At 40.8% G+C, this 23325-nt stretch overlaps 1 long non-coding RNA gene across 1 annotated transcript; it reads right to left on the reverse strand.

Annotated features, from left to right (window-relative positions):
- Positions 1-6025: 6025 nt before the first annotated feature.
- Positions 6026-21621, reverse strand: LOC121675569. Its single transcript, XR_006020118.1, has 2 exons — positions 21583-21621; positions 6026-16465 (listed from the first exon to the last, which is right to left on the reverse strand). It is a non-coding gene; the product is annotated as an uncharacterized LOC121675569 (long non-coding RNA).
- Positions 21622-23325: the final 1704 nt, after the last annotated feature.

The following is a 23325-nucleotide window of genomic DNA, read 5'->3' on the forward strand; positions in this document are numbered from 1 at the left end:
CTCATAATGAAGCAGGCAGTGACATAACGGTGAAACAAGATTTTTTCATTTGACACTCAGCTCTGTTAAACTGTTCATTGAAGCTATGTTTACTTAAAATATAAAACTATCCCTTGCTAGAAGAGTTCTCATGCCTATTATTTTTCTTGGATTTCATAATACTTCAAGATGGCTTTGATACTAAAGCCTGTCAAAAGCTTTTTTTAAATACGTGAAATTTGTTGGCCTTTGCTACTCAATGATCTCTTTGATGACTATTCTTAGGCTAAAAATCTGGTGGGCCCTTGATTTTCTGGAAAGAACTATATCTTGATCTTTCTTTACTTTTGCCTTAGTTCATTAATTCAGTTTAAGTTGATTCTGTCTTTGGAGAAGACTGAAGGGACCCCAAAGCCTTGATAGTTTGTGCATATGCTTAGGTCATCCTTGGCATTTTGAATGAAGTCCTGCTTTCACATTGATGAGAAGGCTTCCCGTCTCATAGAGGTTTTAACCTTGTTTGGTGATTTTACTAAGAACCTCACCAAATCCAGATTTTTGTGACTGGTTTCTTTTAGAGCTTTTCCTCTTTGCCTGAAACTGCACTGGTTTTACATTGTATAAAGCTTTTTCACAGCTCTGTTTGTGATGTGGAATGATTCGGGTTCCGGCTATGACTGCTGACTGACAGCATCGCTGGTTTTCCATGCTGCTTGCTAGTATTCCATCTCTTAAGCATGATTTGTCCACAGGCTTGCTTTTTTCTGTTTCTAAATTTGTCTTCTGTTTATTTGTAACGGGTCATCCAGTTGATATAAACTTGCCAGTCAGAATTTTGCTTTTCTTAATTAAGTGATTTACATTGTGGTTTTTAGAAGCCTTTTCAGTTTCTGTGATAATGTTGACTAGCATATTTGCTTGTTTCTCCCAATTTTTTCCCCAATATATTATTTACAGGGGGGTTTACTGCTTCTTTTTCTAGAGGCATTTTTGGGACTTGGATGCTAGGTTCAGCTTGCACCTCTTCTTTTAAAGAGCTTTCTCTGCCTTCACTCATCACACCTCAGATTTGTTTTTCCAGAAAAATGTTGCAATTGTTAAGGATTCCTCGGTATGAACACAACAAAGATCCCAGGCCAATTACCTATTACTTGGACTGGTCTAACCATCTCCAAAGTTATTCTTTGGTTCAGCTTTACACTCCTTTTGTTATGCTTCTTTGTTAACTTTTTTGCTCTCTGTAAAATGTTCGAGCTTTGAGGAATGATGTTCTTTTTTTAATGTAATCTCAAAATTACCCCACATGAATGAGTTCTGCTTTCCCATCAGCATTTGTATATGCTCAAACATTCCTGGAGATCTTCTGCAGTGAAACTTCAGTGAAATTCTCTGGATTAATTACAGCTGTCTGTTTCCAGGGGGCTGACTTTAACATGAAGCGATTGGCTGTTCCCCTTCACAGCTGCTTGCGCAGTCCCAAGAGGTAACAGGAATGTAGGGACTGCAGCAGCATCATGGAGAGTGCGAACACCTTTCCAAGCTACAGCACTGGTGCAGGCCAGCCTGGAATGTTTGTGGAGCTCCAGTGTGAGATGATCCTCTAGGCAGTGCTGGCAGTCAGGATCTGAAGACATCTGCACCCCTGAGCACTGACCTTGCCACTGCACAGTTTTTTTGGCCTGTGCCATGGCCAGTGTTCCATGCAGGCCTCATCAGCTGGTACCTGCCTTCTGCATTGAGAACACTTTGCTCTGGGCGCTGTAATTAATGCTAGTCCTACTGAGTCTTGCTTGCCTTATAATATACAACTTTATTGTCACCTGCCTATGGCTTTTATCAGCCCTTAACACTCATGGTAGTTTCCTCCAACAGTCTTGAAACAACATTTGTACAGTTTTGCCACCCCATAACTTCCACTGTTGCACCCAGCTTTCTATAGGCCTCACACCTACTTTAGTTTGGTTTTAAACTGAAGGATTCTTAACACTGAATTCCCCAGCAGCTTTTGCAGCCTTTCCAAGCCTGCCAAGAGATAACCCATTATTTTAGCAGGATGCTTGCCACAGTGTCTATCTTACTGTGTTCCTGCTTCCTTCTTTGTTCCTACCGGGATAGTCTGTGAGCTTATGACTGAACTTGACAACCACTGCATTTGAGGTTCCTAGTCTCAAATAATCCAGTTTGTATGACTTTGTCCAAGCCAAACTTCTTGCTATTACAGAAAAGGGTAAGCAACAGAAAAGGGTAAGCACTCTCACTGGGACAGTGCCTACTTCAAAGAAGGAATAGTGTGTGTGGAGCAGCATGACTCCTCTCCTAGGAGGAAATGAGAAGGGGTTTGCAGGTTTGGGCTGGGGTAGAGTTAAATTTCTTCCCACTAGCTGGTAGTGGCTGTGTTTTAGATTTGTGCTGGAACAGTCCTCATAACACAGAGATATTTTAGTTAGTGTTGAGCAGGGCACGCACAGAGCCAAGGCCTTTCCTGCTCCTCTCCCACTCTACCAGCAAGGGACTGGGGGACACAAGGACATGGGAGGGAACATGGCTGGGACAGCTTTTCCCAGCTGGTCACAGGCACATCCTAGACTATATGGTGTCGTGTTTAGCATATAGAGCTGGAGGGAGATGGAGGGAGACATTTGGAGTGATTGTGTTTGCCTTCCCAAGTCACAGTTGTGTATCATGGAGTCCAGCTTCCCTGGGATGGCTGAGCACCTGCCTGCCCATGGGAAGTGGAGGATGAATCCCCTGTTTGGCTTTGCTTGTGTGCATGGCTTTTGCTTTTCCTGTCAAACTGTCTTTATCTCAACCCACCAGATTTCTCACTTTGACCCTTCCAATTCTCTCCTCCATCCCACTGGAGGAGGGTGAGCAAGTGGCTGCTTGGGGCTGAGCTGCTGACTGGGATTAAACCATGACAGAAGGTTACAGCCCTTTTCTAGCACTCTATCCTCTCTGTTTAAAAAAATGAAAATAAATTAAAATTCTTACAATTTCTTTTTTGTTTTAAATTAGCAGAAGCAGATTGGGAAAACTTAAAAAATACTTGTTAAACTCAGAATGTCAGACCCAGATCTGCTGAAAGTTACAGGAAGTATTAAACACATCTGTGAGAGTTAGCCCACCTCCAGCTACGTCCCATTTTCCCTTCCTGGAGTCAGTGATATACTCTACAGCTCCAAACATCCAACAAGATACAAATTTTTCCTCATGTCCTTCTAGAAAGTGTATATATGTAATTCACACAGCAAGCTCAGCCAAATTCCTTATCCAGTATGAAAATTAGAGCTGCTCATAAAAATACCTTGGGAAGTATTTTGGCGAAAAATGACTTGCCATTAGCCCTGAACACAGATGATCGAAGCAGCTCTGTAACTTGTCAAAAGAAAAGGACTTAAACAAAAAATACACCAAACAAACACTTCTCCACAAACAACAATTTTACAGGAAATGTTCAGCCTTTATGTAGGCCTGTGACTCCCCAGTTACAATTCCCACCTCACCCTCTGCCTGCTGCTGGAGAGCCTGTTACTACCCTGTGCAGAGCACAGGATGCACAGAGAAGGCACTAGAGGACAAGCAGGTATCACAGGACTCTTCCTCCTTGGGAGAGGTCTTTTTACTTTGACAATTGTGTTGCTTCAGAAAGGAGAAAGGAGGCAGCAAGGCTTAGAAGACCATGTAATACCCTCCTGTCCCTCCTTGTGGCATCAACAAGGCTGATCTCACAAAGTTCAGAAACAGGGTAGAAGTAGTCAGTGTAGAGTTACAGTGCACCGAAAAACTTCGAGAATGGGCTGTTTATGGGAGCTGCTGAAACATGTGGCCCATGCTTACCTGTTCTAGAAGCTGTTAGAGCTATTTTGAGAGGTATTCTGATTTCCACCGTGAACCTTTATGAGCTGCATAAAACAATGAGCTGCTTCATAGCTTTACAAGTGCTTGAGATGAGACTATCCCCAAAGAGTAACCTGTTTATAGGCGTATTCTCTCAGGCCTTGTCAGAGGAACTTACTGGCAAATGGCTATACGCAAAGTCACAAGCAAGATTCTGCTCAGGAAAACACTTACCAGGCAAAGGTGTGCAAGCAAAATGGCTGAAATCTTCTTACAAACCAAACTCATCACTGCTCTTGACATTGCAGTGTGAGAATTAAGAGACAAGGGAAGCGTCTGTGGTAGAAACACCTTCCTGCAGTGACAGAGCACTTCATCACCCACTTCAGAGAGTAGAGGACAAGAACAACTTGGCAAGGCACACACAGAGAACAATTACCAAATGCTGACTCAGGCATGAAAACAAGGCAAAAAAACCCTCCCTGAATTATTTCAGAGAAGCTGACAGAAAACAGCTGTTTTGAACAACACCTCAATCATCCAGATGTGCCAGAAATATGTGTCTCCATAACAAGACATGAAAGGGCTGGGATGTTCCATTACTGAGATTCGAAGTAGCTAAAATGGGGACAAAACTGGTTAATACTCAGCCTGATTAAATCAACTGTCTTTAAATTTAAATGGCAGATTACTAATCATTTCAAGCATGTTCTCAGCCATGAAGTTGTCACAGCCTGAGGATGAGCCAATTCAGAAGATGCATCCAGTGGAGCTGATCAAGATCTGGTTGACATACATAATTTGATTTCTATTTTTGTTTCTCTCTTTTTTGTCAATCACTTGTGTGTTGAGAATTTGCAGCGATTTACCCTTCGATGTCCAGACTAACTACCACAACACACATAAGGTATTTCTTACATACCAATAACAAAATCTTTTTATTTGCATTTTTCTAGAAATCTAGGCATGTGACCTCTCTGCTAGTTTTTGTAGCTAGCTCATTGTGGTTAAGAACTCACACCATGAGTCTCCTTAGGTATTTAGTCTGGCTTTACTGGACCAGCCTGAAAGAACTGGGAAAAGCCCATTGAAAAAATTACAAAAACCATGTCAACAGTAAGACTTTCTCTCTAAACCAGCTAGTTAACGATTGCTTTGTATCTTTCACCTCCCAATACTTGCTGCATTTTCACTGTGCAGTTTGTAGCCATGAGAGGGGGGAAAAAGAATAAAATTTGCAGGCTGACAAAACAGTCTCTTCATACGTAAAATATTAGAAATATCCCTTTTCAAAATATCCCATAGCTGCTTACAGGTTTTTGTACATGAGAACACGTACTGTGTATACAGGAATATCTTTGAGCTCTTCCTGTGACTGGCATCTGGGTTTAACTTTTGAACTGACTGATATTTTATAGAAATGCACTGAATCTCCTGAATATGCCATTACCATGGAGAAATATTTCATGTTCATTGGTATCCAGCCCAATTAACCTTTGAGTAGTCATTAGAGGTGTGATGTTTTAGTTTGTTGTTCCTCAACACCTATTCTTCACTCACCTGAAATCGTAACATGCTGTGGCACATGCCTACCTGTTCTAGAAGCTATTAGAGGTATTTTAAGAGGTATATATGTTATTTTTTTTGAGACATGAAAAGCACTAGCTATTATGTTTTGACCAATATTTTCAACTATGTCCTCATTTATGTATTCATTCTGAGGGTTCAAACCCATGAGTGATATCCCTGTGGTATTGCACAATACTACCAAACATAAACCAAGTAGCCTTCATTCTACATTATCTGTTTGTCCTCCAGTACATTTCCCTAAATCAACCAAGCTTGACTTGCATTAATAGATTTTTTTGTCATGGGGAAAAATCTGGACACTGTATTCACTTCTGTTAGTTTCTTCTGTGTTTTGCTATTAAAAGATTTCTCCACAGCAGAAATAGGACTACAATTCTTCAGACATAGTTGAACAACCCTTTTGCATCTTTCTGAAATAACTTCTGATCATTTTATTAGGCGAAATAGCAGTAAAATGTATGTTTTGTCCTAACCCAGATGCTTCACATTATCATGTGACTTCTGGGAGAAACAGCTTGGAAAGTGTCAGGGCTGAGTAAGAACATGTGAAAACAAAGGGCTAAAAATAAAGCAGAAGAGGAAGAAAACTAGGAGGGTGGAAAAAAAACCCAATCACAAATAAGAAGAAAATACTTGGTCTTTTTAATCACAAAGAAAGAAGATGCAAAGTAATACAATAATGACCACAAATTCACCATGACCTGCAAATCAACCATATTACACACAATTTTGAGTTGTAAAACTGGATACAGTTCCATGAGCTAAAGTGCCAGTCAAAAACTACAACTGCTTAGGCTACAGAAGATGAATATATGTGAATTTTTTCTGATGTGCAAAGCACCCATGCCCATAACTAAACATCCAGAGGCAACCAAGCTGTGTGTGGCTCTTTGCAAAACCAATACAGCCATTATGAATTTCCTCTGGCATTGCCTGTTGTGGAAATGGTTTGAGCAGCTGCTGGATGGACTCCTCAAGCAAGCTCTAGACAAAGCATTCAAGAAGCTGGATTAGAATGAAGTTTGAGTCTTCCTCAAACTACGCTACCTCTAGTCATTCCTACTGGAAATAAATTCTCAAGATAATGAATTCTTAATTCAAAATCAAAATTCTTCCATTCCTATTACTCCTAGGCCATGCTTTACATATTTTCTAGATTAAATCAATACAGTTTCCCTTCCTCAGTATAGTTCAGCAGTGGGATTCTTTTGATTGACTTCTTTCTTTCGATGCTTAGACTGCTCAGAGACATGATTGTCACAGCAGGTACTTGGGCTTCACTTCTTTGTATCTCATGTAGTCATCCACCTTCTCCAGATAAAGCTGGTGAGTTTTAGCAGTGGGGGGTCCTGGGTGCAGGGGAACCAGCCAGAGTCACGACACGAACACTGATACAATTTGAGCATCATGCTCCAGTTTTATTGTTTACCTTCACCAAATTATACTTTTCCAAAGTTCACGCCCCTTTCCCATGAGAAAGCCTCTAAGCAGCAGGGGAGCTGACCAGTGTATACCTTTTCCCAAGGCTGTTCAACGCTGCCAGCTAGCAAGTGCCTTGCAAGCCTATCTTCAGCCTGAGGTCCCGTCAGGGGTACTTCTGCAACAGCCCTGGGATGCCCAAGCTTTTCTGGGGTATCCTATGCCCCTGTTCCACAAGGAATTCCTCTACAGTGAGTTATGTGAAAAACTCCCCACTTACTAATAATTCATTATATACAAAAACAAATGTTCATTTCTTGGCTGTCACAGCCCTGGGAGACGGTATAACCCTCACAGCCCATTCAGCCCTTTACAGCCTCCACAGCCCACAGAGACCTCTCAGTCCCCTTAAACTGGGGGTGCTCCTGTAAGCCGGAGCCTGGCTTGGCACCTCACTTGCCTTTGGGTGTCACCACTGTGCCGTGGCCATGCCAGATATTCCCTTCCTGCTCTTGTGTAACCTCAAGGGAACTCAGGGCTTGCTCTTCACAGCTGGAGCACTCATAATCTTCAAAGACCTAACAGCCCCCATAGGACTCATAGACTCCATACGCTCGCAGACCCTATAGCCCTAACAGAGCTCACACCCTTCACAGCCCCCACAGCCCATACTGCCCCCATAGTCCTTACAGACATTGTCACGGGTGGAGAGGGAACTTCAGACAAAGTTTATTCAAAAAGCCCTCCTGTTGAGTCATGAGGTGCAGAAAAGGACCCCCTCGCTTTCTAAACTCCTTCTCAGAGAGAGACCAGGATCCAGTCCTAGCCCCAGACTTCGTAAATAGTTTAAGTTTTAGAACTTTGTTCCGCACATTTTAATGATTTCAAATCAGATATATTTATATAAAAGTTGATTATTTATTATGTTAAATATGAAACAATAAAAATTAGACAAAAAGAACTCAGTCAAGATTATTTACTACAGTATAAAAGCTAAAACTACTATTATGGTATGAGACAAGATAGTGCACTATATCAAAGCAATATTAAAGCAATTAAATTAAAGCTAGCAAGAAGAAAAATTTTTAGAGATTGATGTAATTCACCCATACCCACAACTGTGGGCAAATCTCTTTCTCTTAACCTCGAGGCGTATCCTTGATGGCTGTCCCCAAAACCCAAGGGAGTCATCCTCAAAGAAGGAATAAGTTTGAAGGATCTACCTTACAGAAAGTGGATGGGAGTTTGACAGTGTAAAGGGGTTGACTGCCAGTCATATGCCTCCAGGTCAGTTTAGCAGCTTATCTGCCAAATCTTTGTCTCACTACCAGGAGGCTGATTTGGGGTTGGTGAGCCAGACAGGTTTCAGCATAATTCAACACCAAAAACCAGCACATGATTCCCCTCGTGTCTACCACTGATAGCCTTGCAAACAGGGTGTTGTTTGAGTTGCTTTACCACATTCCAGGGCACAGCATCCTGCTACGCTCCACCCCATGACAGCAGTCAACCACCTTTACCTCAGGAAGTGATAAAGCAGGTACTTGTGCCTCCATGCTATTCAAGCATCCACTGCACAGGTGTACATTATCCTTAAGTATGTTCAGATACATCAGTCAGTCTCCTAGGTTTCACTATTTTATCTTCCCTTCTATAGTTTGAAAAAGTGTTAGCTATATTACAAATATACATTATACTTTCATATACAAAATTATTATAAAAATCAGTTCGAATTTAGTTAAAAATATTAAACAGCATAATATTGAATTAGGTATTGATTCTGGAAAGAAAAACTGTTATCATTTCAACTTACGTATGTCTGGAATGGTTAGTATCCTTGTTTGTTGTGTTAGGTACCACACCATTTTTTATATATGTATATATGTACACGCACACACACACAATGACAACAATATTATAAGAACAGGGTATAATATCAAATCCAGAATTCCCATTGAGGCTGGGAACCATCCAAACAAGTAAATCAGGATGTTCTCCACCCCGTGAATCTGAAAGGCCTTATTACAACGGTATAGACACACCCACAGAAAGGGGGAATGTCAGGATGTACCACGGGAAAGTGCCATTCAGTAAAAGTTCTACAACATAACAGTCTGGTTGCCTTAGGGGGATCAAAGATATAACAAAACTCACATGTTATTCCAGTTAGGGTCCTGGATTGGTGTTGGAGACTGTTATGGCTTATGGTTTAAACATTTTTTGAAGGACTTTTGCCTATTATAGAATAACTGTATCATAAAAGCTGCACGGAAGACCACTAAACCCTGAATGGGCCTCCTGACTGAGTCCCTGGACTGCAAGTTGATTTGAGATGAGTCAAAGTGGCACTATTCTCAGGTCTGGAATAGGGAAGAAGAATACTTCCACAGGAGGATTAAGCCCAGTACCTTTGAAATGGAGGCTATAGCAACAGGCTTATCCACTGCCAGGCTTGCACAGACCCCCACACCAAAGTGGGGAGGAGAGGTTTTGGGTGTGTGGCATAGCCTCTGATCAGAGGCAGTGAACACCCATCCTCCGTTGCTCAGACTGACCCAGCTGCAGGGCCTCCCACCCCAGGAAAGCCACATTTATGGGACAACCACATGAGGGGCAGCAGAAGATGTGTCATGGCCCATCAAAGGGGTCTCCAGGGCCTGCACCAGAGCACTGCACATGATGCAGAATGATGCAACTGACCCAGAGCCTTGCAAGACACAGTGTCAAACTTGCCCTCCCCAGGGGAGGCACCTAGGCATTCCCACCTGCTCAAATGTATATTAATCCATTTGATTCTATACTTTTTAGAGGGGGACCCTCACCACTAAGAAGACCAGATGAAGCGAAGCAACGAGACATTGGGACTCACAGAGTGATGATATGTTTCTCTTTAATCTGTCTCTGTCACTCTCCCTTCCCCCGCCACCTCTTTTTCTATTTCTTTCTTTCTTTTTTTCTCTTTCTCTTTGCCTCTTTTACTGTTAAATAAAAAAAAAATAATAATTTTTTGATATCAAAATTTAACCTTGTTTAGTTTTAACCATGTTTTGGGGAATATTTCAAACCTCAGGATTCATCAACCACAGACAGCTCACTTGGTCCTCTGTGATTAAAGTGGATTGTAACAGTTGGAATCAAATAATTTACTAAACCCTTTATTTGTTTCCTGGACATGAAATCTTCTCTTCTGTTCTGTCAGTTTAACCACTTATGCCTTGCCTTCTTCACCTACAGCTGGAGAAAACTTTCCAGCTGCCACCTCAGCTCCTCTGTCATCCCCTTCTTCTGCACAATCATGCTTTACACATTGCTTGTTATTACTACATCCTCTTCCTTTGGTACAGTAACAGATCTGATTTCATAGTCATATGAAATCCTGTGTGAGCTCCAAAACTCAGTTCAGGGAGGAACCTTTTCCATCTGCTGTGGTAACCATAAAGAAAATAGAAACATCCCAAAACCTTGCTTGTGACAACATAAAACTTATATACATCCTGAGAAGACATTAAAATGCAATAATCACCATTAATAAAACTTCAAATTATTTAACATCTTGACAATACTGATGAAGAGTCCTAACACCACGCAGACAAATTTAAGTTAGATTACCCAGTCACTTCTTTGAGACCTTTTCGGTTTTGGAAAAATAATTTTTTTTTTAGAAAAAATAACATTTCATTTACATAAATATGAAATAGCATTTCCTTTACAAAAAATGTGGTGGTGGTAAATAAAAGTGTTATTTCTATCCATTTTATTAAAGAAACAATCTCTATTATTTAGACTTTTCCACCAAAACAAGCTTAATGCTTATCAAGGATCAGTGGTTAAACAATATTATATTACAAACAGCTATTAATTGCTGAAACAGGGTTTTCTTGCCATAGTCACAGACCTTTGAGATTGTACAAACACAGAAGACTAAGATATTTACAAATTTCACCTTTAACTTAGCAAGAGCCTTACTAAGAATTGCAAAAGAAGTGTAAATTGGAAGTGTTTCAGGCCAGGTTGGACAGGGCTTGGAGCAACCTGGTCTAGTTGGTGTCCCTGCCCATGGCAGTAGGTGGACTGGATGAGCTTTATGGTCCTTTCAACCCAAACCAGTCTGGGATTCTATAGCACAGAAAATTTTCTATCAGCAATTGCCGTCTTTTGGTCTCCTAACTGTTACACTACAAATGCGAACGTTGTTGGAGTTGTCAGTGTCCTGATTAGAAGCAAAAGATGGCACTAGGAGCTAAAATGGTAGATGTTCTTTGCAACCTTGGTTTAAACTCACAGAAGCTGGAAATGGTCAGGGCCTGAGGATGTCCTTCTACTTCCTAGTTTTCCTAGTGGAGACTTCTACCACTTTCTATACTAGCTTCCTATATATGGTTCCTGTATTGTGGAAAAACTTTTAGTGTTCAGGTAGCTTATGTTTTCCCTCAGAATTTAATTGCATTACCAGTATTAACATACTTACACAACTGTTCAGTATTGCAACATAGGTTTCCACAGTACTGCATAGGTGAAATTTAAAGAAGTGGGGTCTGAAATGACCTATGGTTCTTATTACATAACACTGCAAAGATGAGTACTTTAATTCTTAAACCCCACTTCAGACCTCCATCAGAGTCACTTTTATAATGCTTTTTTTTTATTCTGTTTTTTAAAAGTTCAGAAATTGGTAGATGAGCTTCTTCTCTCCTTGGGAACTGATCCTACTTGATAGTAGTAGGATCAGATTATTTTTAATGTCTGCCTTCCCCAGATACACAGCATTCCTTCCTGCATGACACACTGCTTCAGCATTTGAAACAGAAAAGAGTAGCTGCCTTTATGATTACTATTTTCAAATCTAATTTCAGTTTATCATTAAATCTGCTATAAGTTCTCTCCAATTGTGCACATTGTTCTTTTTTTATGTTCTTAACAGCCCACAGGAACTAGTTTTGATTCTACTACCACATATAGTGTCAATTTTCAATTCCTTTTTTATTTTCTTTTTTATTTTTTTTTTCCATCCAAAAGGGGATAATGTGTAGGGATGATTCTAGGATTTGACATTTGTGTCCACTCTAGCAATGTTTTTAAGATTATACATTGAAAATTACTCCCCATTTCAGCTTCTATGACTGAGAGAAATAGGTAAAATATCACTGTAAATGTCAAATGGCATTATCCCACCATTCAATTTTTATATCCCTCTTTCCATATAAAACTGATATAGAGCTAAGGTACCAGAATAGCCATCATTAAAAAAAGATATATATATATTTTCAAATGTGTTGGCAGTGTTTCAGTTTGATATTTTAGTTATCAACATGACCTGTAAAACTGATAATAATGGAAAAAATCTATTTTGAAACCTGAGATATCAGGATGAAGTATTTTTCCAGGTGGCTGCAAGCATGTATAAAATATTCTTGTTATTCACACTTCCGAGATTCTTGCATGTAAACATCAGAGAGCAGAAAATAAAAACTTTATCACCTGTACGTGCTTGACCATCGTATTAGTAAAATCTAATTTCCTTTCATAAAACTCCACTGACAAAAGCAGAAGCCTGTATCCATCCAACACAATCATCGCAAAAAAATCGAGTATTCATTAAAGAGCATGTTGAATATCATCCAAGCCCATGGGATACAGATGCAACTATTAGAGCTAGTTATATATGCTTATTTTAAAATAATAGAAGGATGACAGCAAAATAGAGCCTTCCACTGTGGAAGGACATGCTCAGTATCTCCACCATAACATGCAAGGTTTAGATTTTCTTCGTGCAAGAAATGCCTAATGGATCTAAAGGAATGTGAAGCACATATGTGTAAAATCAATGTTCCTCCATGAATGCTTCTCTCCCAACCATTCAATTTGCACAAATAATACTATATAACCAACCAAACATCAGATTTGTTTAAAAACCTTTTGCAGTTCTTTGATGCTGTATATAATGAACTTGCAGAATATCAGTGCAGCTATTAATGTTTGTGTTTTCAGGCTACTTGGAATGCAAAAGAACTATGTAAATATATCCTCTGGCTGCACCTGATGTGAAAAAAAAAATTGTAAGGGAGATAAGAAACTTTGCTTTGATGATTTCTTATTAGAAGTTTTACTTGCTTAGCAGTCCCGTCTCATCATCCTCCTGGTCTTACTGGTGATGTGGGATGCAGAATGCTGACTCAGGTGCATGTGCCTCAGATTCTCATGGTGCTCCATACTGCCTTTTTGCTTAGATGTCATTGCCTGCTTTGTTCCAATCCCAGAGTTTCCAGTGTTACTCAGCACATCTCTCATAGTGTGACAAAAATGTTGAAACAATATAAAGTACAAGAATTCACAGCATAAAAAGTCTGTAGACCCACTAGGCCGAGCAAGACAGAGCCAGCACCACACCTCATCCTTGTTGCCCTGGTGGCCTCTGCTGAAGTTACCATCTGCTTGGCTTCTGAATCCCGCTGGACAGGGGCAAGAGCCTCTGCCAAGTGCCATATGCTGCCACCTCTTTTTCTTGAACTTTACTTCCTTGATATATTTCCATTTCTATTCTGTCTCAACAGAAAAGCAGAGTATGACCCTTTACCTCCTTTTCTTCCTCCAGTGGTACTCAGGCTGAAATTTGTTCTTTTCCTTTGAAACATTTCTGTATCACATTTTAAAACAGCCTTATATTGAGCTTCAGAAGATTACATGTGAGTTGATGATAACAACTATGAGAATTATACTTTATAAGAATTCCTCTGTGTGTGTGTGTGTGTGTGAGCATATGTATGTGTATAAAAGCATTAATCACTGAAATTAGCAATGTAAATTTTGTTCCTTTCTGGAAGATTTCATTGTGCTGCAAGAATGGGGGAAAACAAGAGACAGGTAAGGCAATACACTCAGCACAGGTTTTCTACAGCAAGTCAGTACTTTTGTTTAGCTGTACATAAACAGCCTTACTCTCACTTGGCAGGGATACCTAAATTGTGAAGGTTGTAAAAACAACTTCACAGGTTCACATAACAAGCAGGATGAGGCATTGTCTGGTCTCATGTTCCAACCACTAGACCTTGTGCATCCTCCACACTCATGCAAGTTACAGTAATTACATTAAGACTAAACTGCCATTGGAGTAATTTTTCCAATGAAATTTACCAGGTAAAGCATTACATTTACTACATGTAAAAGGTGCGACTCTCTTATGTCTCTGTAGTCACAGCACATTTCTTCAGTAAAAGACGATGATTTCTTGGAGTTATCGTTACCTCATATCACCCATAAGAACACCAAATTTGGTACTGGCTTGGTTTGAGAATGTCTGATAAAAGACTTCTCCAGTGCATCTTCCAACAAATAGAACTGTCAATTCCCACAGGAAAATCAAGGATCAACGTTACCTAATCCTAACACATGAATAACTGCATAAAGCAAGTTTAAGTGTTTTTGTATTAGTGTGGATTTCAAGCAGCAGCTGCTTATTCAGAACTCAATCCTAGCAGTTTTTAAAGTGTCTTATTCAGGTAATTGCAGAGGGACATGTTTGACACTTCATACCTCAGTAGCTTTTCAGAAGAGACCTGTGAACAAAAGTCAATTTTATAACATATACATATATATAATATGTATGTGTGTGTACATATATATATATAAATAAAAAATATATATATGTACATGGCTGCAGCATATATTAATAAACAGTTCACAAAAAATTATTTTCAGTGATGACATATCAAATTTGTTTAGGTGGGCTGAGATTATTTTTTGGAGATCATAGCTGTATGGTAATTTCCCATAGTCTTTTACCAGATTCTACATATCATTTCTTCTCTGATAGGCACATTCTCACACATGTAACCCCCTACCTTTTAGACAAGAATTTCCTCCTCCACTTTTAAATTTCTTTTCAGCACAATATTCTTAGTTTCCACTCTCTCTCATTACTGTACAGGTAAAAAGTTGTTACACACCACAGAAGTTCAATTTCAGCAGGAAACACTGAAATTTGTGAATTGTAAATGTACATTACAATTTGTTCCTTTTGTATAAATTCTTCTGGTTTTGGTAAATTTTCACCAAGAGTGACATCATTAATCCCAAAATTTAGGAATTTTTTTTAATTGACATTTCAGCTACTACTTTTATTTTTTAAGTTGCTTGAGAAGAACACAGGTTTTGTAAAATGATGGGGGTTTTTATCGTTAATTTTTTTCAAGATTGCTTGAAGGCTTTAATAATCTGACATGCCATATGATGCTGCCTACCCTTCTTTGATTCCAGCAGGTGAAGCAGGCAGCATTTACAGAAAAACAAAAAGGAAAATCCATAAAAAGAATCAGTAAGTTGAGTGCAAATTAGTAACTACTGCTGGAATTAGCTCTTATTATGAAGCAGAAAGAGATAATGTTTGTGGCTTGGCTAGTTAACTATTTGTTATTTTTCTACATAAGCTACTGACATAATTGCTAAAGAAACAAAAGTGAAAGGATCAGAACACCCTGTGAGCACAGATGGAGCTTACATTGTAGATACATTTTTAAGATACTAAATTAATTTTAGCAAGAGTGTCATCAGTTTCTCAGAGATGAATAGATAATTTTTACATGCTCATTGAGGCACATGGAAGGCTGTGGTATGGGCACAAGTTTTGGCCTGTTAACAAACCCCAACTATTTTGGGAAGCAGACTTTCTGTTCTGTTAGGGAAGTTTCTTATTCTAACACATAAGGCCACAGCATCTCCAGTTTGTTTGTCCCCAGTGCTTTTGGTGTTCTTGTGGCTTTGCTGGGCAGACATGTTACTTGCATGAAAAATGAGCCAGAAAATAAGTTATTCATCTTCCTCATGTAGTCCTCAGTCTTTGTATTTTGAGTGTAGATGGACTTAGCAATTTGATATCAGAAGGTTGTTTGTGTGGTAGTTAATTGCTGTAGCTCCCAGGCAGCAATTTTTCTTACTGTTTCCATTAACACACAGCACTCTGCAAAAAAAAAAAAAAAAAAAAGTACAAAAAAAGCAGTGTTCTCTATTTTCATATACAACCCCCACCTTCCTCTTGGATTTCCTTCCATAGGATGCACACATGTAGGCACTTATTTGCATGTTAAACAGAGAAGATAAAACTGTTTCTACCCTACACAGATGAATCAAACGTTGAAAACCAGTTGAGGACAAACAGTCATTCAGTATTCTCTCAGGTATAACAGCTACAACTTACAAGGTTTGGGAGGCAGAAGCTGACACAAATTGGCTTTGTCTTGCACTTCTCAAGCTCGCAAATTGAAAGGAGAATCCTAGAAATGCAATATTAAAATTATGAAACTCTGACCCTCAGTCTGCCTTTCAGTGTCAGTTGCCTAAAGGGCAAAACCAGAGAGATAGAAAGAAGAGAACAGAATCATTCAGGTTGAAAAAGACCCTTTGGATCATCCAGCCTGTCTAGTCACATTATTGGGCTGTCTGTTGTCTTCCAGCTGGGAAATCTTTGTTGGTCACTCTAGAATGGGTTTCTCCTGCTTTGCTTCAGGGCTCTTGCTGTCTAGTATCAGTTTCCTGGCCTCTGTGTACTCCATCTCTCTTTGCCCCAAGTATTTCACAGGCGGAGCTGGTCTGGCAGAGTGGGATTACTGTGCACGCTTTACATCATTGGCTTCTATAAGATCCAGATCTGTGGGGAAGGACAGAAGGGAAGGCTGTCATCCTGAATCACCATCAGCACTTCAGGAAGAGACTGGTGAAGAATCGGTTTGCACCAGGAATTTATGCCACAGCCAAATAAATCTCCAGCATGCACTACTGTTAATGAATCTTGGCAAAGGCCTCAACAAACAACAAAGCTGTGTCACAATGAAATACTATTCAGAAGACTGATGGAATTCCCTGGAACTCTGCACAGGTAAGTTTATTAGCAGAAGTTAAACACATAACCTGGTAGATTTTACAGGTTCATAGATAGTGAAATGCAGATGGGCCCAGGCACAGCTTATATAACCAGTACCTCCATAAGAGGATCTGCACCTCTACAATCTGGGGAATTATTATGGGTAGAAATACAAGAAAGAATAACTTACCTCCTTGGCGGGAGGAACAATTTTTGGTATCACTAACTTTTCTCAGCAGTAAAGGTAAAAAGAAAAGCAAGTTGGATCCATCACTACCATCTGAAATTTGTGTCAGGTCCCTGTAATTCTATGTGAGCTGCAGCATAGCATAATAAATTGCCAATTCTCATGTTTTTGGAAGTTCCATGTCACAGGAATCTACTATTAACAGAAAAGAACTGTCTGGTTGCTCTTCATTTTTCAGTTTTTCTCTGAAGCCTGACAGAGGTCTGTGCTCTGTTAACCTTGAATCCCATACCCATCGCTGCTCAGCTGCCTTTTTAGGTGTCAGATCTTACCAGCAGCCAAGTGACGGATATTTTCTTCTGAAAACAATTTCTCACACAACTTCCAATTTCTTATTCTTCAGAATAAGGGCTTGCTTTGAGGATCAGGGGTTCTATCACAGATATATTGTTAAATACAGTGTATATACACGGACAACACGTAAGGCTTTATCTCCCCATGTAAACATAGACTTAGTGCTTTCACCTTTGTACGGCTTCCCAAATGAAGCCTCCCAGTTGCAGCTTACCACAGAAGGGTCTGAAGTTACAGACACTTTGCTGTTGGGAAGATTGAGGACCACTGTTTTATGGAAGCTTTTAGGCATGTGTCGCATTTTTTAAGGAGGTCAACACATTTGTATTTATGACCACTTGTCACACATTTTTGCACTTACCTTATTTTCCTTCTTACAGATAAAAAAAGATAAAGATCTAACTTAGCAGCATGAAATGTAAACATTGGACCTATGTACGGGAAAAAATATTGTTGATGCTATAAAAGATTTTACTTTATTTATTTTTTTCTAGAGAGCTCTTAACCAAACAACTCAAGGGAAGTGCAGTCATAGCCTACATTAATTAGCTGTAGCGTAAATGGCTACAGCATGTGAGCAAGCAGTTCTGATAAGTTGTGCACTGTGTATAATACATAAAACAGCTATGCAAAATATATACAGGGGAAATTCATCTGACTTCCTACACTCTATGGTTTGATAATTTTTACACAGATTTAGACATCATTGTTGCTTTTTCACAATGCCATAAATATGAAAGATTAAAAGTCACAGTGATAAGACCTCTGTAAAGCATACACAGTCAAGTGAATTTGTATTACGTGCACGATGAAGTGATAGCTTACATGGCACAGCAGCTCTACAGAATATCAATATAATCAGCTTTTGCATGAAAAAGACCTAATTTTTCCAGCCTTATTTCATATAAAAATTCTACCCTGAGATACTTAAAAGTGTAAAAATTAGCCTTTCTTTCAGATCATGACATCAAATTTGAGCTCAGTAACAACTAAATCATCACACCCATGCTTCTCAGAAGGAGGCAGTTTCCTTGGCACCAGACCTGTTCCACTCCCCACTGCAAACCAGGAGAAGGGATGCTCCTGTCATCCTACTGACCATTCACTGAGCTGAGCTCCCCAGTTTAGCAAAGCCATTGGAAGCCTGATGCTCTATTCAGATGTTGCAGGGCAGGGACAAGAAGGCCACAAACAGCCCAGGTACTCCTTCCTGGCACACAGAAAGAATGAGCACAATGTCTCTGCATGCTTGGAGTCCTTTATATAGTCACACATAGTTAGAATTGGCTGAAATACAGTAAAAAATATTAAATTTATTTTGAGAAATTTAAAAGTGAAAGAAAACCTTGTTCCCATCAGGAACCTAACAGCCAAAAAAGTGTTTTGCTGAGCCTAGTGAGAGACAGGAACGTTGTTTTGCATTACACAGGCAGAGGATGTTGACAGGTAGCAAAAGGATTTTACATGTGCATGGTGTTATGCAGATGTCTTCAGCTCTGTCTTGTGAACTACAGATCACACTCTAAAAAGTGTGTCGCTACAGATGGGCTGCTGTTCTTTTTTAACGTTTAGAATCTCAGCAGAAGGATTCTGCACTTTTAATTAAAAAGATATTATTGGGTTATGCATTTATATACCACAAGAGTCCTCGTGGATATAGTTGGCAAATGGTTCTCAAATACTGAATGGTGCCTTAATTCACAAAAAGTTGTAATATTCTTTATCATTCAAGCTATCTCAATCTCTTTCATTGCTTCTCTGGATTAATATTTTTGTAAAGTCATACAAATTTTATTTTGTCATTAATCCCTCACAGGTTCTTACACTTCTCTTATTATGCTATCTCAAGTCTATAAGGTATTAACTGCTCAATGAATCCACAAAGGTAATAAGGAAATCACACCCCAAATTTGTAAATCTGCAACATACAAAAATCTCATATCAAACCTCATTAAAATGTTGCACTAGTACCTAAAAATAACAAATAGCTGTTTCAGTTCTACAAAAAGAATATTGGTAATTTTTTAAATCTCATAGACACAATCTCACTTTTAATTAAATTTATTTGTATGGCTATGAATTTATAGACTATCTCATTAAACTGCTAAAATAGTTTGTTAGGAATCCAGGACTAAATTCCACTCCATCTCAGTTCTGGGTGAGCAGTGAGGATCAGGAGAGGGTGGATTCTGCTGGGGGCTGCTTGCTGGTGGGCACACCTGTGCATAGGGCTGCTGGGGAAAGGGGAAAACCTTTCAGGTTTCAGGATCAGGTGAGGGCGGTCTCTCAAAGAACAATGGTTAGAGCATCTTGCAGGGGGTAGGGGAGAATCTGGATGCACCTGGCATGGAGCATTGCTCAAAAATGGTACTGAGGGATGAGCAAAGGGCAGCACCAGAGCAGGTGGGGCAGTGTGTGGGGTCACAGGGGAGATTTTTCTCCTTTCCCCTTTCCATTTCTTCTTGTCAGTCCCTCCCCAGTGACCCCAGTCCCTCCCCAATACCCCCATTCTCTACCAGTTTCTCCCCAGTGCCCCCAGAAAAAGGGGAATTATGAGGAGAAAAGGGGGTTAAACTAAGGGAAAAAACTACTTTTCCATTATTGACTGTATTTAAACTGGGGAGGATACCCCTTCACCTGCAATTTTAAGGATATCAGTTAAAGGAAAACCTGCCTTTTCCATGCTATTAGGGGTATCGATTCATGGAGAATCTCCATTTTCCATTGCTCCCAGGCAAAAGCTGCCAGGACTGACAGGTCTGGCTGGCCATGTCCTCTTAGGGGGCAGCCTCTCAGCTGCCTTGAGACACTGAGGTGCTGGGCTTTCCTTCCTGTGGAAGAGAGCTGTCCTTTGCAGCCAGGAACCCCTGCTAAAAAGTGGGATTCTGCCTCCTAAAATTGCAGATGTCTAAGGATTGCTCTCAGACGAAAGCTGCCAGGACTGACAGCTCTGGCTGGCCTTGGCCTCCCAGGGGCTGCCTCCCTGCAGCCCCTAAGACACTGGGGTGGAAGGCTTTCCTCCCTGTGGAGACATCTGCACCTGAAACACTGGGGCTATGTGCTTTCCTTCCTATGGAAAAGGACTGTCACTCTTTTCCAGCAGCCCATGGAGGAAATTTAGAATCTACCTCCAAAATTCAATACATCCAAGGTTGCTCCCAGACAAAAGCATCCAGGACAAACAAGTCTGGCTGGCCTTGACCTCCTGTGGGCCACCTCACATCTGCACCAGAAACAGTGGGGCTACGTAATGGACAAGAGCTGTCTTTACATCCAAAAGCTGATGGCTGATGTTCAGATTGGACCTCTAAAATTTAATATATCCAAGAACTGCTCCCTGACAAAACACGCCAGGACAAATGGGTCTGGATGGCCTTGACTTCCCCTGGGCTGCCTCATCTGCAGTTGTAACACTGGGTCTACATGCTTTCCTTCCTATGGAAAAGAGTTCTCATTCTGGTCCAGGAGCCAATGGCCTAAATTTGCATTCCACCTCCAAAATTCAGTACATCCAAGGATTGCTCCCAGATAAAAGTGGCCAGGACAGAGGAGGCTTGCTGGCCTTGTCTTCCCCTGGCCATGTCTCATCTGCACCTGAATCGCTGGGGGTATGTGCCCCAGAACAAAAATCTTCCTCTCACCTTCCCTCCTGTATTTGGAAACTTGTATTTGTACCACAGTAATGTGACAGTCCTCTTGTCTTTTCAGCATGTAAGCTGCAGTCACACTATGGTGCTCTGCACACTGCTTCTCAGACTTAAATACCATCACGTACTGTCAGCTTCGCAATGTCCGAAGAGCCTAATATACTTTCGCAAAAAAAAAAAAAAAAAAAATCGCCAGGACAAAACCAGTTGCTGGCTTAGCCCTTCTCCTCGAAGCCTTTCAACTACACAACATACCCTGAGGCTATGCACCTTCCTTTTAAAGCTACATGAAACGTTATGGGTTTTGATCTCACAAATCCAAGTTTCAAACATTTACACATCCAGGAGCTGATCCCATACAAAAGGTCCTAGAACAAAAGCCCAGCTCCTACCTTAACCTTCTACTTGAAACATAGAAACCTGTCTTGGTTTGAGCCATTTTAAAGAGCTGGGCGCTCTGAAATCGGTAACCTCCCCTTGATTTCCACCAATCCTTTTCCAACAATAAGGAATTAAATATGAGCAGACATAAATGAAAAAATAACAGTTTACTAACAAGCGCGACAGCATCAGGTAAAAAATAACAGTAAATAACTGGTAGGCATAAAATTGCCAAATCTCACGAACCCCACGGAAACAAAGAGACAAGATGGTGGCAACCCCTACCAGGAAGGCAGGAGCCCACAGAGCAGTTCCAGAGGCAGATGGAAACTCACCAGCCTGTGTGGGGTCTGCACTGCTGCAGCCGCTTCCTCCTGCCTTTCGCGGGCTCTGCTGCTGCTGCCGGGCTCTGCAGCCTGGGTGTGGAGTTGGGGGGGAAAGGGTCAGTCTGTCCTGGCCCCAGGAACTCGCTCGCTTTTTTTCTGGCTGTTGGCAGAGTTTGCAAGTTCACTTTGAAACAGTTTCTAATTGCAAAATTCAATCATTATGTGTGGCTACGTTGCAAACCGAAACAGCCACCTTCGAAGCAGAGCTCCTGCCTCCGGGGAAAACTGCCAGGAAAGGAGAACCTCTGCTTCCCTAGTGTTCTCTCCTGGAGCAGGGGGCCAATCGACCTGAGCTGGCTCTTTGGAGCGGGGCCACCTGCGGCAACAGGCAGGCAGCTGTGCAATTCGCCCTAAGACAGCTCAAAACTGCTAACTGCAGTCTCACTGAAACAAAACAAAAAAAAAAAGAAAAGAGAATCCAAAAAGGGAAAAAAGCCTCTGCTTAAGTAAAGACCAAGCAGCCAGCAAAGCCAACAGCACGTAGAAAAAAGGGCCGAACTGCCTGAGAGCACCGATTTTAAAAGTGCCCGCGGTAGCCCTCTGCCTCCCCCGAGCTTCCTGGCTGCAGGGTCTTAAAGAGACAGGAACAATTTTTGGGCTCAGATACATATGGAACACAGCAACATTTTGGGTTACCCCAGGATAAAACCACAGCAAACACGCTGTTGCTATGAACTTTCCTTCTCAGCTCGATGTACTATCACATTCTGACACTCCTGATGTCTGAATCTAAATTGAAGAGTACTCAGCTACAGCTTGCACTGACCTTCTTCCTCCTGACATTTTGAAAACTTGTTTTGCACCACAATCACATGCCATTCACTTTCCCCCTACAACCTGTGAACTGCACGTACACCATGATGGCCTGCACTTCAATGCACTTTCAGACTTGCACAGGTTTGGCTTGTGGTGGCTTGTTGAAAGGCCTGGAGATAGAAGGAAGAATCCAGCAACTGCTTCTGTCCTGACACATTTTTCTGAGCAACAGGTAGCTGAACACTTTGGACTCTGCGAAAGTGTATTATGGTACACATAGCTGAAGAAAAAGTGAAGAGCACATTGGGGTGAATGCAGAATACACACTACAAAAAGGGAAAGGTGAATGCCATCAGTGAGCTTCTGTTCTTAGCCTTGTTGTATGGGAGCAGCTGCTGGAGGCTTTAAGGTTTGTAACTGGGCTCTGTGAGAGTGAAGAAATGTGACAGTATATATAGCCCAAAAGGAACATACCTAGCCCCAAATGTGCGGTGAAAGACTGCCATGAGAAGGAGTAACCCAGTAAGGGCTTTTGTCCTGGCACATTTGTCTGTGAGACACTGACACTTTAAACTCTGCCAGACTGAAAGTGTGAGATGGTACTTAGAGGTGACAATGAATATGCAGAACATCATGGGCTGTGCACAGTTCAGGCTGCAAGAGGAGCATGACTGTCCCCTGAATGCAGTCCAAATGGACAAGTTCTCTATTGTAAGGGGTAAGATCAGCGAAAGCTTTCTGTGCTGGCACATTTTCCTAATAGAGGTCTAATAGGAAATAATTCAGTTTAGCTTTAAACTCTGCACAATTGAACATGATGTGATTGCTGAGAAGAAAAATGCATAACAGCAGTTTGTTTGGGGTGGTTTATAGGCTCTCAGGGGAATGTGCAGGCCAGCTCTGCACATTCTTAGACCATTCCTATGGGAGCAGCAG

The sequence above is a fragment of the Corvus kubaryi genome, unplaced genomic scaffold (genome assembly GCF_017639235.1).
Source record: "Corvus kubaryi isolate FWS band 111438036 unplaced genomic scaffold, C.kubaryi_AGA036_p1.0 74, whole genome shotgun sequence".
NCBI lineage: Eukaryota > Metazoa > Chordata > Aves > Passeriformes > Corvidae > Corvus > Corvus kubaryi.